Raw genomic sequence first — 14,387 nt, forward strand, 5'->3', positions numbered from 1 at the left:
GGTGTGAACAGCGTGGTGGTGGTTTTGTCTGCGTTGAGTGTGAGTTGGTTCTGTTTTGTCCAGTTGTATATGTCGTGGAGATATTTTTGTACTTGTTGTTGTGCCTGTTGTGGTTTGACATGTGTGGATAGAATGGTGATGTCGTCTGCGTATGTAACTGTGTGTACATTTGGAGGTGGTTGTGGTAAGTCTGCCATGTATATGTTGAATAGTGTTGGTGAAAGTACTCCCCCCTGTGGTACCCCCGTTTTCGTGTTTCTGTGTTCTGATGTTTCCCCCCGGTATTGAGTGTATTGTCTGCGTCCCCTTATGTAGTTGAAGATGTATTTGATGATGATGTTTGGGGTGTTAGTGTTGTTGAGTTTGTTTGTGAGTGTGTGTAGGTTTACCGTGTCAAAGGCTTTGGACATGTCTAGGGCTATGGCAACTGTTCGTTGTGGTGGTTTTTGTTGATTGAAACCTGTGGCTATGATGTTGTGTATGTGGTGTAGTGCTTTGGTTGTGGAGTGTTGTTTTCGGAAGCCGTGTCGGTGAGAGGGTAGTTGAGTGTTGTTGGTAATGAAGGGTAGTATTACCTTTTCCATTGTTTTGGCTATTGGGCTGAGTAGTGCTATTGGTCTGTAAGATGGGCCGAGTGCGTGGTTTTTGTTGGGTTTTGGTATTGGGATTATTTTTGCAGTCTTCCATATTGCGGGGATGGTGTTGGTGTTGAGCGATGTGTTGTAAGTGTGTGTGAGTAGTGTTATTGCTTTGGGGCCTAGGTGTTTCAGATGTCTGATGTTTATGTTGTCTGGGCCTGTGGAGTTGTTGCTTTTGGAGCGTTGTAGTGCTTGTTTGACTTGTTGTTCTGTGATGGTTATGGGCGTGGTGTTGAGTTTTCGTATTTTGCGTTGTAGTTGTCTGTATGTTCTGTTGGTTTTGTGTTGTATTATGTTGGTGAATTGTTTGTTGAATGCTCGTGCTTTCTGTTTGTTGGATATTGCCGTGTGTTGTCCGAACTGTATTGTGGTGTTTTCTGGTGCTTTTTGTTCTTTGTTTGATAGTCTTGTTACTGTGTTCCAGAGTATGTATTGTTTGTGTCTGTGGTTCCATGCATCCGTTAAGTGTTCTTTCCATAGCTCTTGTTTGTGTTTTTGGATTTGTGTGTCTATTTCTTTGTTTAGGTCTGTGATGCGTGGGTCTTGGTGGTTTTGTTGTCTGATGTCGTTTCTTTGGCTGATGAGTGTTCTGATGTGTTGTGGTAGGAGAAGTGATTTGCTTTTTATTTTTCCGTGGGGTATGTGGTGTTTGTCTGCTGTAAGTATGAGGTTTGTGAGCATGGTGTTGGCTGTGTGGATGTTGTCAGGTATGGTTATGTTCTCCAGTGCTGATTCTATTTCAGAGGTGTATCCTTCCCAGTCTGCTTTCCTGTAATTTGTGTAAGTTTGAAGGTGTTGTTGTAGGCGGAAAGGAGCACGCGTGTTGTGTGTGATTTTGATAGGAAGGTGGTCTGAACTGAGTGCGTGTATTGTGGTCCATGTTGTTCTGTTTGTGATGCTGTTGCTGGCTGTTGTGATGTCCGGTGATGTTGGTTGTTGGTTGATGTTTTTAGGTTTTCTGGTAGGTGTGTTTGCGTTTAGAGTGATTTGTTGGGAGTTCTGTAGTATGTCTGCAATGAGGGTGCCTCTGTGGTCATCGTAGGGAGAGTGCCATTGTGTTGAGTGAGCGTTGATGTCTGCGGTTAGAATGGTGTTGTTCAGCGAGTTTATGTATTGGAAGGTGTTGGTGATGTCTGTGTCTTCTGTGGCGTGGTCTGGTCGGGTGGTATCTCTGGGGGGTATATACATGTTGCATATGTGTAGTCTTTTGTGGTTGGTTATGTGAATCTTTACGGTTTGAATTTCTGTAGTGTTGGTGTTAATGTTGTTGGGGATGTTCATGGGAGTGAATGTGACTGATTTGTGAATGTATGTGAGCAGTCCTCCTCCTCCCTTGTGTTCTCTGTCTTTCCTAATGCTGGTGTAGTTGGTGAGACGAGGTGTGTTGTGTTGTTTTTCTAGTTTGGTTTCTTGTATGGTGATGATGTCTGCGTGCTGTTGTGAGGCGAGTTCTTCTAGTTCTGTTTTCTTGTTTTGGATGCCGTTGATGTTTATTTGTAGTATGGTCAGTGTGTGTTTGTTGTTTTTGTTGGTGGGTGTTGTTCTTTGTGGGTTGTTCGGGGGTTGTGGTGTTGGGGTGTTTGTTGTTTGCGTGTGTGTTCTGCATGTCCACGTGTTTGTGTATTGGCGGGTGGTGATGCCGGAGCAATGTCTGTGTATCCAGTGTGGGTGTGTTGAGTTGCATCTGAGTGAGGTTTGTCTGCGTGTGATGATTCTATTGCAGCTATTGCAGGTCCAGGTTTGGGGGGGTGGTCTTGTGTTTGTTGTATCTCTGTTGGAGTTGTCTGTCCGTGTTGCGTTTGAGGGTAGTGTTGGTGAGGCGAGTGTGTTGTTTTGGTCTGTTTGTGCTCTGCTGCCTGTTGGTGTCCTACGAGGTGTTGTTGTTCGTGGTGGTGTTTTGGGATGTAGTCTGCATTTCCATGTTATGTTGTATTGTCTAGTGTTTATGTTTGTGCAATGTTTGTGTACCCAGTGTGGTGTGTGGTGGTTGCATCTGAAGGATGTCTGTCTTCTTGTAATCTGTTGTGTGCAAATGTCGCATGTCCAGGTAGTTTGTTGTGTGTGTGTTTGTTGCGTGCGTGAGAGTGTCTGTGTGGGCCCCGGATTTGTCTCTATGTCCCCCGCCTGGAGCAAAAGGTCCGCCCGCCACCCTGCCAGGTTCAGGGGGCGGTTAGCCGAAAAAAAAAAAAACGGCCGTAAGGGCACCCCGTTCGGGGTGCAGGGATTGGTTCCTTGATTTGTCCCCCCGTTCGGGGGGAACCCTCCAACTGCGAGTAAGCCAAGGAGTTTGGAGGTACAGCAGGTTGACAGCAGTGTGATCGAGCAGATTAGATAGAGTAGAATTTGAATGGGGCTTCACTGATTTATTTCATACAATTCATATCTAAAACACAGTTGAAAAATATTTGATTGTTAAAATATTTAAATACAAGAACTATATCAAGAAATTAACAAAACATAGTTTTTTTTGTTAGGAGAAAAGTCTAAAAACATATCACAAATGACAAACGTTGTGCCTCTCCTCCTCCTGTTCTTCAATGAAGCTGATCACCCTCCAGCTCCCGTTAGAAACATCGTGCTGCTGAAGGTGTGCCGGCAGAATGGTTGTGATACAGGAGGTGCTGTGGACTCTCCCAGAAACGAGGACCTAGTTTAGTTGTAGATCCAGTAAAACATAGTGCAAATGTGACATTATTTATAATGCACAGTTACAGTCTTGTGAATATTAAAAAATGTACTTCATGTAATGCAGGAAGCGAATATTTCAAACGAACTAAGGCAGCAAACAGTAAGAGCAAAATCGTGTTCCAAACATTAACTCTTTTTTTAAATGTCAATTAGCTTGTGAGTAATAAGACAAAATGTGACTGTCAGACAGAGAACTGTCAGAGCAAACGGATGATTTTAGAAAGTCCTGCCGAAATAAATCTGCACCCGACTGCGACTGTCAGCGTTGAACTGCCGCCATTGCTGTCAAAGTCAGACACATCTCCAAAATTGTTGGAGCAAATTTTTAAGCAGGCTTCATCTTGATAAATTGACCACGTATTTGACATTTACACCATAACGTTACCGCCTAAAATAATCGTAAAACAAAATTTTGTGTAACAACAAGAGTAATATGTACCCCAAAAGCTTTCAAAGCGTCTGAAAGTTTTCTCCTCCGTTTTTGTTGGGGCTTGGCTCGAAATGCATCATGATTGGCCGCCCGAAGTCCACGTGTCTGTCGGACGTGCTCTCATTGGTCTACAATACCATCACGGATGAATAAATACTCAAAGGGCTTGCCAGGCAAGCCCTTTGAACCCTTTAAATACTCAATGGGCCTGCCTGGCAAGCCCTTTGAGTATTTATTCCATATTGCCCACTAGTTCACTAGTAAGGTCATTTTGACGCTTACTAGTGAACATGTAAGGCCATAAATGTGCCGACTAGTTCACTAGTAAGATCATTTTGAGGCTTACTAGTTGACATGTAAGACACAAAACGCCCGCTAGTTCACTAGTAAGATAATTTTGAGGCTTCTAGTGAACATGTAAGCCACAGAACGCCCACTAGTTCACTAGTAAGATCATTTTGACGCTTACTAGTGAACATGTAAGCCACAAAACGCTCACTAGTTCACTAGTAAGGTCATTTTGACGCTTACTAGTGAACATGTAAGCCACAAAACGCTCACTGGTTCACTAGTAAGGTAATTTTGACGCTTACTAGTGAACATGTAAGCCACAAAACGCCCACGAGTTCCCTAGTAAGATCATTTTGACGCTTATTTATGAACATGTCAGCCACAAAACGCTCACTCGTTCACTAGTAAGATCATTTTGACGCTTACTAGTGAACATGTAAGCCACAAAACGCCCACTAGTTCACTAGTAAGGTCATTTTGACGCTTACTAGTGAACATGTAAGCCACAAAACGCCCACTAGTTCACTAGTAAGATCATTTTGACGCTTACTAGTGAACATGTAAGGCCATAAATGTGCCCACTAGTTCACTAGTAAGTTCATTTTGAGGCTTACTAGTTGACATGTAAGCCACACATCGCCTACTAGTTCACTAGTAAGATCATTTTGAGGCTTACTAGTGAACATGTAAGCCACAAAACGCCCAATAGTTCACTAGTAAGATCATTTTGACGCTTACTAGTGAACATGTAAGCCACAAAACGCTCACTAGTTTACTAGTAAGGTCATTTTGACGCTTACTAGTGAACATGTAAGCCACAAAACGCTCACTAGTTCACTAGTAAGGTCATTTTGACGCTTACTAGTGAACATGTAAGCCGCAAAACGCCCACTAGTTCACTAATAAGATTATTTTGACGCTTACTACTGAACATTTAAGGCCATAAATGTGCCCACTAGTTCACTGGTAAGATGATTTTGACGCTTACTAGTGAACATGTAAGGCCATAAGTGTGCCCACTTGTAGTGCTAGTGACATTACACTGTACTTGCATTAAATGCAAATAAGGATGATTACGAAAACATGTAACGGTATCCTATTGGCTGTACGTTTCAAAATAGTGTCATCCCACCAGTCAGGGCTCATGATTTTGGAAATTCTGTGCCCACTTAGTTTTTTAAAACAACAATGGCGGACAGTGTCCTGAGACGTATTCGGCGAAGGTGCAGGGCAATAGAGAGTGCCTGTCATCAAGGGTCTGCCGGTGAAAGTGAAGCACGCGCGATAAACATTTCAATTGCTAATTTAAGAAGAGTTAGTGACCAGTTTAGCGCTGATACTATTCAAAGTTTGATTCAAAGTCCAATAGATCTCCGATCTGTCATCATTGCGGGACCCACTCCTAATGGTGGACGTGTTTGTTCCCATGTGGCACATCGTTTGCACACAGGTAAAATGGCTACCATTTTTTGTCATTGGTTTTTCGTATGTATTTTTATTCGAACTACACACGGGTTTTACTGACGACTTGCTGTGACTTACCTTCTATCACCCTGTCAAACGTCGTTTTATACCAGTGGTTTTCCTGCAAATCAGTAGACTATTAAGTAACGCGATGGCTGTACACTTTTAAGCAATAACTAGTGATCTTTTAGTTATTCAATTATAAGTTTGAATTATTTTTTTCTTGAGTAAAATGGTTAGAGAAAATAGCTGCTCGTGGTTTTGAAGCTGCATATACTTTTATGTACATCTGTGTCTATATGCCTGTACTGTATACAGTATATAAAAAACACGTAGTGATTCGTTTGCTTGAATTCCTTAATCCTTTTATTTCCATACTTTAGGTAGACGAGGAAGACCAGCACTTGACATTACAAGTGATCAAATTGAACTGCTCCCCACTCAGGGCTTTACAGTGAGAGCCATCACTGAGATGTTGTGTTGTTCCTATTCATACCTGCATAAAAAATGAAGTTTTTTCAGATTTCAGCCAGAAATAGATTTACTCCCATTCATGATGTTGACCTGGAAGAGCATGTCAGAAGATTGCACAGCCAATTTCCCAGATCAGGCTCGGAAGCAAGTGTTCTGCTACATACTCTTGTCCCTTCATGTATATATCATTATATTCATTGTGAAAGTGTACTTTCTTTATTGTGTTGTTTTATGAACCTGTTGCAGATGATGAGGGCATACCTGCGTGCTGATGGTATTGTAGTACAAAGAAAAAGAGTTCGAGAAATCCTCAACCGTATTGAGCCAGCTGCTGCAGCCCAGAGATGGAGCCAGACTGTGGCTAGAAGAACATACTATGTGCCATTCCCCAATAGTTTATGGCACATAGATGGGCATATGCGTCTCATTCGGTAATAAGGGATCATCTTATATTTGTACTCGTGGGAGCATTAGAAAGCCATATTGTATGGACAGCACAGATTAAATTGAATTTTATCATTTGTATACTGTATCCAAGTTACACAAACTCCAAATTGCCTCCATGTAGTCTTAAGTGCACAGCAATACCTTCTCTACCGAGATGATATTTCAAACAAGATATGAAACTTGATTGTTTTCTTGTATTTAATCATTATTCTTTTCATGTTTGTTTTACAGGTGGGTGTTTGTGACACATGCCGGCATTGATGGGAATTCCAGGCTAATAACGTACCTTCAACTGGAGCACAGACAACACAGCTTTGACAGTGTTGAAATATTTTGTCCAAGCCACCTGCCTGTATGGGTTACCCTCCAGAGTAAGATCCGACCATGGTGGTGAAAACACTGGTTGCTCTTTTAATGAACCTACTGCAGGGACAAGACACCAAAATTATTTCTAGCTCCAGCCAACACCCCCTCACAATTTACTCACACCTCCCATGGCCTGATTATCCACCAACAGGGGCCCTTTTTGGATTATCATTTTGGCATAGGAACTTTCCTTTCCTATCCTAACCGAGTGAGATGAGCCGGTAGCACCTGGAGCAAAGATCATCTAAATTTTAATAATGCTTAGGAAAGGTTCTGACCATCCTTTACGAAAGGAAAGGAGATATATTATGCAGCAGGAATATTTAAAGGGGAAGTCTTTTTTTATGTTGTTGTTGTTGTTGTTGTCGACCCCACCCGTGCCCCGACATTGGGGGACCGGGCCCTCACTCCGTCTCCCGGATCCCCAGACCCCCCTCCTCCGCCCAGCGGGCGAGCAGGGCCGCCACTCCGCTTGGGTTTCGCCAGAGGTCCTCCGGAGTCAGTGTGGTGGGTATGTTTGTGCAGGTGAACAGGTGTTGTGTGTCGTGCACTTGCGTGCCGCATAGCGCACATTGTGGTGTTGGGTGTGTGTCCGGTGTAATGTTGTGTAGGTAGGAGTGGAGGGCTGGTGATTTGTTGGTTCGGAGTTGTGCTAGGAGTTGTCTGGTTCTGTGTGGTAGGTCTTGCTCTGATGGGTCTATTTCTGGTGCTGGTGCATGTATTTGTTGTGTTGTCTGGTGTCCAAGTGTGTTTGTACAAAGTGGGTGTGTATGTCTTTCATGTTCTGTTTTATGGTGTCGTTGTTGGTGTCCTGTGGTGCTGTGTCTTTGTTGTGTGTGTAGTTGTTGTTGTGGAAGATTGTTTGTTTCTTTTGTCTGGGTGGTGGTGGTTGTTGAGTGAGTGGGTGTAGTGGGTAGGTTGGGTGTTGGGCTTTTTGTCTGATTTGCGATGCGTGTAGTTTTAGATGGATGTTCAGTGGGAGAGTTTTTGTTTCCTCATGCAAGTGTTGTATGTTTGTGTCTTGTGTGCATCCTGTTGCTATTCTGAGTGCTGTGTTCTGTGTGGTCTGGAGTTTTGTCTTGTTTGTGTCTGTTGGATTTATTATTGTTTAGTAATCATACATTCACGTATTATTCGGTTGATTCTCGTGTCGTCATTTTATGCTCGCAATGAAGAATGCTTCTGCCTGTCAGTATAGTTTGATTTTGCTTGCAAAGAAGAACGCTTATGCTTGCAATCATTAGTTGGCTTTGCCTGCAATGAAGAACGGTTATGCTTTCAATAAAGATTTATCCTTTATTATTTACTCACATCTATAATCATTATATGTTCTTCATTATGTGCTCACTTTTGCTTGCTGTACTGTGTGAGAAGTTAGGGTCGCAACCACCTTTCCGAGGACGTGGCTGGGAAGAGATAACTGTTAAGACTAAACAGCGAGCAAGGCTGAACCGTGAATGGAGACATCAACACCAGCTGCAACGGGATGTTTATGTCTATTTGCACACATGTACGTAAATTGCACTCACATACACACACATAGTCAAACAAGTTCAGTGTGTGTTCAACAGCCCCCACCCTTTAGGTTGGACACACCTATGTAGTAGCTTTTCCCAATAAATGAGGAGGTGAAGGGGGAGATCGTTAGGGTTCCGTGTGGAGAACTGAAACCGAACGCTTCTCCTCGTTCCCTCCTGGTACCAGAATCGAGTCTCCTGTCTCCTCCTTTTGGTTATTCTTGAGTGTCAATTTGGACCAACCTGACATTTTTGGGGGCTCGTCCGGGATCGCAACATACCTGACGCCTCCAGACGCTGAGTCGACGGCCAGGAAGACCGTGGCCACGGCAAAGACACCCTTTCTGGGACTGGGTTTCGGCTCCTCGTCTGGGGGCTGAGGGTTGAAGCGAATCCCAGAGGAGAGAGGACTACTCTTGGTAAGTAGGGCGGCGGTGTCCTGTACGTACTTAAACTCCGCATCGACACTCGAGGAGTGTTTGGGCGCCGGGTTTGTAAAGACGGAGGTCGGGGTCTTTAAACCTGTTTTCAATTGAAACACTCTCAGGGCAGGTGTTGTAGTTTGGTTCGAACGCTTGGTTCGAGACCCTGTGTGAGCCTGAGAGGGGTTTGTTGAGAAGGAACTCTTTCAACGGTGATTGAGTGTTTGCGCGCCGGCAAAAAGACGAGGTCTTTTTAAGCCGCAAAGCCCTGAGCCATACTAGTCCCTATCAGGCATACAGACCGTGCAAGTCTCTAAACTGATGAGGGCGACGGTGTCCTGCACGTGCTTAAACTCCGTGTGTAAATAATGTGTGTTAAACCCCGGGTATAAATAAGATATCCTTTATTCGTCCCACAGTGGGGACATTTATAATAATAATGTCTATATAGTGCGTTACCTCTGGTCAAGGTAATAGGATAAAACCAAATTAAATGCGCATAAATGTATGACTGTGTAACTGTGTGAGTGGAGGTTCGCTACCTCATCTGAACAGGACATTTGTTGTGGCAACTGTCTGAGGAAGCAGAGGCAAGAATTTCCCGCCACCTTGGTGGTAGAAGGTTGGAAATTACCTCAGTCGGAGAAATTGCCACCCTGTTCAAGTGAATAGTCAGCCTAGTTACCCTAGGTAAATCGCTGACTCTAAAAAATAAATTCCAAATTATCCAAATTCTCAAAGTTCCACCCCCTAATTCGCAAATGGGGGTTCATAATAGTAAGACCGTGGAGAGAGGTGATCCCAAAAAGAAGTTAACATGTAAGGACTGGAGATTCGTAGAGAGCCAATGTCCTTCGAAGATAAAACATTTAGATACGTGGATAGAAAAATACACCACCGTTATATCCGACTATTCCGACATCTCCTCCTTTTCCACCATCCTCTCCACCCTCTTACAGAGGGGGCCATCCGATGGCCACCAGGGGAAAAGGAGATTTGGGAGTGGAATTTTCAAAAAATTGGAGTAGTGTTTTTTCCCCTGCTGCGACGAAGGTTGACTCATCCGGGAGTGAGGTACGAGACGCTTTTCCCATGATTGAAGTTGCAAATCCAGACATAAAAGATGAGTCGCCTGTCATTCTTGTTTATAGAACATGGACACAAGAAGATGTAAAAAAAAAAAAAGCCGTAGACGGCATTACATCACATAAAATTGACGTGGTACAATTTGTCCAGGAAATGGAGGATCTGCGAAAATCATATCATCTAAATGGAGCTGAGGAGCAACAAGTTTGGATGGCGGCTTGTTTGACAGTAAATTGATGGTGTATACTGTATCGATATTTGGATGGAGTGAAGTCTTCTCGCGGATGACAAAATTAAAAGTTTGGATGTGCTTAACTTGGTTGTGAGCGGTAGTAAGGTGAATATTTTGGTTTGTCTGTAGGGTTGTGTCTGCGAATATGTGTTGGATTAGTCTTTGCGTGTGGGTGTGTATATATGCGTGACTCTTGGCGCGACTCATGGAGTCTTGTTTGTTTTGTTTTCTGGCTTTTGCAGTGTAGAAGGTTTGTATGGCATCTATTATAATTACCGGTACTTGTAATTGAAACTGTTTTTATTATAATTCCTAACACCACTTCAGCTTCATAATTTCAACCGGTGCTACATGAAGTATGTGTAAATCAGGTAAAGAAATAAAATGGTTGAGTATGGGTGTGGTGACACAGAGAGTTTTGGATACTTATAGTGGGTGACAGGCAAGTGAAAATATTGATGGTGAGACGTAAGGTGATGATGGAAGTTGAGTATGTTGAGAATAAAGAAAGGCATGGGCAGGTGAGGTTTGACACAGTGATGCTACGAATGAGGAGGTCACCGTGTGTTTAGGTTGAAAAGGGCCGGAAGGTCACGAGATGCTTAGATGGTTGTTTGTAAGTCGTAAACAGTGGACGTGTGTGGGACGTTGTTAACTTTCTGGGAGGAGTTAGAATGTGTAAGTATACAGTGAAGGCCTTGATCTGGATGATTTGTGAATGTTAATGTCTGTGGGTTTCAGTTATCTTATTTGTTTTATAAATGCTTCTGTTATGCTGCTAATTGCCAGGATGTTCCGATTATGTTCCAATGTTTTTTTAGATTACGTTCATAAGATGCACATTTCTCTTGAAACCTGAGAAGAGCCATCACGGCTCCTGATGTGGGAGGAATGATGGTCTTGTCTCATGAATTTGGAAAATTCTGTTACAACTTTGCTATCCGTGGATTGTGTTGTGCCTTCCGTCATTATGAAATTTAATGACTAGAGTTGAAGCTATCGTCGAACATACAAATTCTTGTTGGTTTGAGTCATAAAAAAACCCGTCAGATTTTACGACACATCTCATTTGTGCATACACAGGCTGGATTTCTAATTTCGTTTGTCACAAGAGCAAAATCTTCCAGCTTTAATCAGCACGTTTCAGGGTCACGTGTGAATAATTTACAATTGGCTTCGTTAACTTAGTATGACTGCACGTTTTAAGGTCAGTGGCATTTTTGAGTATCACGCACCCTAGGTGGTGTTTACCAAAGACAGTTGTGGCATAGATAAGCCTTTTGGCAGCAGTGTATGGTGTGAACTCTGCATGCTGGAAGAGTGCTAGGAAAAAAAAAAAAACAAAGATAAAGGGATGAGCTGTTGCACACTAGCATGACGTTTTTTTGTTGCATGGTTGGCATTTATTTTGTGTGTCTATGTTGTTATGTCGATCTCCTTTAACGCTGGAAAAATGCACAGTGCTTAACCGTGCTGCTTTGTTGTGGCTTCCTGATGGGTGTTTGTTTGTTTGTTTGTTTGTTTGTTTGTTTGTTTGTTTGTTTGTTTGTTGGAATGTGAACAGGTAATAGTGATTTGAGAGGTTGTAGGAGGATGTACAACAAACTCATCTCATCTTATCTCCCGTTTTTGTGTGTGTTGATTTGTTTCATATTAATATTGAGATGACCTGCATGACTGCCTGATTGGAAACTCTAAATTGTCCCTAGGTGTGAGCATGGGCTTGGGTGGTTGTGCTTGTGTCTGTGTGCCCTGTAATTGGTTGGCGACCGGTTCGGGTTGTCGCCATCCTGCTGCCCGGAGTTGGATGGAATAAGCTCCACTCACCCCCGCGAACCTCGTGAGGATAAAAGCGGATCGGACATTGAATGACTGAATGTATTGCTTCATATAGTGATGGGTCGTTTTATTGGGTACGTCTCGGTTTAACGGGCGAAGGGAGGAATCTAGATATAAACAAGCGCGTTTTGCGGGCTATATTTAGGTAGGTTTGTGCGACTTTCGGTTTGTGCACAAACTGTTTGAGCATATACGGGGGCATATTTATGCGTCGCTTTTCAAAATTGGTGCCCCGTTACATTACGGCATCTCATCAGTTTATTGGCTTAAAACTGATTTGTATAGGTATTTTGCGGTTTGCTTTTGGACCTCTTTTTGGACACAGCGGGTGGGTCGCACATTTTCTGGTCAGCATGGTGGCCAACGGCCATCTTGATGTCCAAGTCGTCAGGGTCCACTGTCGAACGACTCGAGATTTGACGTGCGATGCCTGCAGCAGGAGCTCATTTGGCTTTTCTTTCTAATGCTTGAAGGTCTTTTTGACGAGGACATGGAAAATTTGTTTTTACTTTCTTTGTTAAGGTCGCGGTTGTTGTGAATGTGCCTTGTGAAGTGGAGTATGTTGTATAACACGTGAAGTATTGTTAATTCAGTGTGACGAATGTTGTTCGTTTTTGTATCATGTTGTGATAGTTACGCAGCTCACACGGCAGCGATTTCTTTTTTTTAGGGGGGACTTGCTGACTAACAGCAACATGATAACGTTTTGGGTTCAGTTTACTTCTGTTTTATATGCGGCAACAAATTGGGCAGTGAACCCAAACTTCTTTATTGTGTCATGGATTATTTCACGCATTGGCAGGGGGAATGGTGTCTCTGGTTCGGAAACATGATACAACCTATGATTCTAAAAATAGAATCAACCGAATAATACGTGAATGTTGGATTTATTATTGTTTAGTAATCATACATTCACGTATTATTCGGTTGATTCTCGTGTCGTCATTTTATGCTCGCAATGAAGAATGCTTCTGCCTGTCAGTATAGTTTGATTTTGCTTGCAAAGAAGAACGCTTATGCTTGCAATCATTAGTTGGCTTTGCCTGCAATGAAGAACGGTTATGCTTTCAATAAAGATTTATCCTTTATTATTTACTCACATCTATAATCATTATATGTTCTATATTATGTGCTCACTTTTGCTTGCTGTACTGTGTGAGAAGTTAGGGTCGCAACCACCTTTCCGAGGACGTGGCTGGGAAGAGATAACTGTTAAGACTAAACAGCGAGCAAGGCTGAACCGTGAATGGAGACATCAACACCAGCTGCAACGGGATGTTTATGTCTATTTGCACACATGTACGTAAATTGCACTCACATACACACACATAGTCAAACAAGTTCAGTGTGTGTTCAACAGCCCCCACCCTTTAGGTTGGACACACCTATGTAGTAGCTTTTCCCAATAAATGAGGAGGTGAAGGGGGAGATCGTTAGGGTTCCGTGTGGAGAACTGAAACCGAACGCTTCTCCTCGTTCCCTCCTGGTACCAGAATCGAGTCTCCTGTCTCCTCCTTTTGGTTATTCTTGAGTGTCAATTTGGACCAACCTGACAGTGTCCGATAGTGTTGGTGACCATATAGTGTTTGCGTATTCGAGGCGTGTGAGTGTGGTTGCTTTGTATGTGGTGAGTATAGTTTCTTTGGATTTTCCCCAGTGAGTGGTTGTTAAGGCTTTAAGTATTTTGTTTGATTGCTTGGCGCGGGTTAGAGTGTGTTGTGTGTGTTTTGAGAAGGTGAGTTTGGGGTCCCATGTTAATCCCAGTATTTTGGGTTCGCGGACTGTGGGTAGGGTGGTGTTATCTATTTGTAAAGTGAGCCTGTTGCTGTATTCTGCCGGATCCGGTGTGAACAGAGTGGTGGTGGTTTTGTCTGCGTTGAGTGTGAGTTGGTTCTGTTTTGTCCAGTTGTATATGTCGTGGAGATATTTTTGTACTTGTTGTTGTGCCTGTTGTGGTTTGACATGTGTGGATAGAATGGTGATGTCGTCTGCATATGTAACTGTGTGTACATTTGGAGGTGGTTGTGGTAAGTCTGCCATGTATATGTTGAATAGTGTTGGTGAAAGTACTCCCCCCTGTGATACCCCCGTTTTCGTGTTTCTATGTTCTGATGTTTCCCCCCGGTATTGAGTGTATTGTCTGCGTCCCCTTATGTAGTTGAAGATGTATTTGATGATGATGTTTGGGGTGTTAGTGTTGTTGAGTTTGTTTGTGAGTGTGTGTAGGTTTACCGTGTCAAAGGCTTTGGACATGTCTAGGGCTATGGCAACTGTTCGTTGTGGTGGTTTTTGTTGATTGAAACCTGTGGCTATGATGTTGTGTATGTGGTGTAGTGCTTTGGTTGTGGAGTGTTGTTTTCGGAAGCCGTGTTGGTGAGAGGGTAGTTGAGTGTTGTTGGTAATGAAGGGTAGTATTACCTTTTCCATTGTTTTGGCTATTGGGCTGAGTAGTGCTATTGGTCTGTAAGATGGGCCGAGTGCGTGGTTTTTGTT

This window comes from Hippocampus zosterae, chromosome 1, assembly GCF_025434085.1.
Source record: "Hippocampus zosterae strain Florida chromosome 1, ASM2543408v3, whole genome shotgun sequence".
In the NCBI taxonomy this organism is placed as follows: Eukaryota; Metazoa; Chordata; class Actinopteri; order Syngnathiformes; family Syngnathidae; genus Hippocampus; species Hippocampus zosterae.